Genomic DNA, 3,096 nt, shown 5'->3' on the forward strand with positions numbered 1-3,096 from the left:
GGAGATCCGCTGCCTTAGCCTCAAGGTTATCCCGACTGTGGGCCGCCGCAATCCCTCCGCCGCCCCGCCTCCCACCCAATCCTGGCTCCCGGCTCTCGGGGCCCCGCCCCTCCGCGTCCTCGCCGGGCAGTCACCTTCAGTAGGAAGTGCGGCGGAGGCGGAACGGGGGAATCAGGTTGCCCTTTGAGGGAGGACTACATTCCGTGGCGGAAGGACACGAAAAATAAAACTCGCAGCATTGAGGTTCTGCAGAGCCCAATGGGGAAGCGGCGAGACGGGAGGACCCGCCCTCGGAGCTCTGGAGACCTCCCTCCCAGACCCCCCGGCGCCCAGGCCACCTGTTGCGGCCAACTTGGAATACTGGACCAGGTCTTCTCTTGACCCTTGGCCCAGGCCACCCCAGCTGAGTGGCTCTGGCCTACCCAGATAGTGCCCAGATTTATGGGTCCCCGGGCAGCAATCCCCTGGCCCGGGTGCCCGCCCCAGCGCACGCCCCGAAGACTGAACCGAACAGTCAGGGGTGGGGTGGGGGATGTAGACTCATGGGATGGTTGGAGGTCCCGGCCGCCTTAGGAGGGGCTCCTACACTGGAACGGGGGTAGAACAGGGGAGGGCGGGGAGAACGCGGGAGGGCGGAGTGTGCTAGGAGGGGGAGCGCGAGGCCCTTTTGTTCTTAGGGTTTAGAACAAAGGACAAGTAGAGGCCATGTGAAGACTTTAGTAGGGACTGGAGTCCTGCGGTGCGAGTGCCTGAGAGTAGAAAGTGAATAGAAGGTATTAATATTAGTGCAGGACTGACCATATCAGGAAATGTCATAAAGTTAGATCTCATAATCTCTGCCAAAGTAAGAATTTCTGTTTTCAACCTTGTGTATTTTAATCAATATTGTTGGAGCTTTTCTTGTATTTTTCCTTAAGGCATTTTCTCATTTCCTAGTGATCACAGCAGTTATCTAAGAAGCAACTGTTAACTCTTGCCTTCTTTCCGCCAAATTTTGAGCAGATACAATGTTAAAAATCGTGAATACTATTAGGTTCTTTCCTTTTCCTGGAAAAAAGAGACCAATGGGTGTGACCCACTCAGGCAGACACCCTGCCTGCAGCTGAATCACAGGCCTTCATTATGCTTTCCTGTTAGCTCAGATAAGCTGACAAAAAGTAACAACATTAATTTGTTTAAGATAAAATATTTTAATCTCTTCTATAAGCTGTTTCTGGTTCCCTCAGTTGCAGAGAGGGAGTGAATGCTTCGTTACTGAGGTGGTAAGAGCTCATGAAGTTGCTGAGAAGGAAAAAAAAAAAATCATGCTTTACCAGAGGGAATCAGATTCTTCTCTATCCAGAGAAAGAGGGTGGCTTAAGTGGCCATATTGGCCCATCAGCTAAAGATGAACAAAGTACAGGGTTGAACAACACTAGAGGGGCAACGTTCTGGCCAGTGCTGGACTACATTGCATTTTAAAGATCTGTATCTATATTCCTGTGATTGAAAAGCACATGTATTAAATGGAGAGCTGATGGCAAACTATTGCACTTCAGTTACAGATTTTGGTCTTCCAACAGTTATAAAAATGCTGTCCATTAATAACCAATAAGGACCTACTGTATAGCACAGGGAACTCTGCCCAATATTATGTGGCAGCCTGGATGGGAGGGGAGTTTGGGAGGGAATGAATAGATGTATATGTATGGCTGAGTCCCTTTGCTGTTCACCTGAAACTATCAGAGCACTGTTAACTGGCTCTACCCCAATACAAAATTAAAACTCTAATAGTTAAAAAATATATATATTAATGAAACTTTCACAGACACTAATAGGTTATATTTTTGCTCATATTAGATGCATAGTGAAAATCTGTCAGAGTTTAAGGTGATCGTCATTACTGTGCTGCGAAGCAGCTTAGTATAGAATCAAGCATGGGTTCCATCACATTTAGTTCCAATTCCATTCACTAGCCCTATAATCATATCTTGTAATTTAGTGTGAGTCCAGTTCCTTAAAAGTAAACTGCAGACGATTCTAGCTCCATCTGGTGGGGTTTGATAGTTGATGTATGTAAATGAGTATAGCACAGAGTTCAACAGGCATCCTCTTTGAGAACTCACTAGTTCTGGAGGTTTTTCCTTTATTCCTTTGACTCAGCAACAAGTGACCCCAGAGCTACAAGAAACTGGGGAGGCTGAGGGGGGATACAGATCCCCCTTAAGTTAGGCTCTGCTTCCAGCCATTCCACTGTGCCCACAGGCTAGCAGGACACGAGGAGGGGCTGCTAGGTTCACTGGACTGAGGTGTGAGTGAGGGTGTTGACTGCTGTGTTTGTTATTTTCGGCCACAGAATCACAGAATCTGGAATTTAACTCTTGATGGTCATTTGGACTCCCTTGCAAGGCAGGTGTGTCGGCAAACAATCCCCGAACAAAACTCTGGAGCCTAAAGACAAGTTTTGGCCCTGGTGAAGAGGGTAAGGTTACAGGTTTTACCAATAAAGACCTCTTGGCCTCTGCCTAAAACAGCAATGTTACTTCTCTCAGGCCAACACAGGTTTCCAGGGCAGCCCACTGGCCTGGATGTCACATTTAGAAGTGCTTACCACTTTGGACTTCATATACCCTTTCCAGAGCCAAATTAAGTAGACTTTTTAATTTCTTCAATGCATTCCTTCCAATTCCCAAGATCTCGTCAGACCCACCATGGTGGCAGAAAACCTTAATTTCTGAGTTTCCCCCAGACAAATCCTGGAAGGAAGACAAGGTTGACCTTTTGGAGTTAAGGGATAAAGAGAGAACAGGTTGTCTGTTGGGGAAAGGAAAAGATTCATGGAGCAGGAGACTTGGAGGGCTGGTTACCATAGAGATGGGCACTGGGAAGACCATTCCAGGGGAAAGGAACAGTAAACAAATGTTTTCTGAATGCAACTGTGTATCTAAGGTTCCCCCTCCTGAGGAAATGCCTCATCAGCACTAAGAAAAGGGAGATTCCTGAGGAATCCTTGTTCATTCAAGGTCATTCCACTGCCTCAGCCAACAGGACCTCCAGCAGTTTTTCTCTGGCCCAGAACTGTTACTAATCACACGACAAAGCTTCCTTAAGGTGGGT

Source organism: Ovis aries, chromosome 7 (genome assembly GCF_016772045.2).
Source record: "Ovis aries strain OAR_USU_Benz2616 breed Rambouillet chromosome 7, ARS-UI_Ramb_v3.0, whole genome shotgun sequence".
NCBI lineage: Eukaryota > Metazoa > Chordata > Mammalia > Artiodactyla > Bovidae > Ovis > Ovis aries.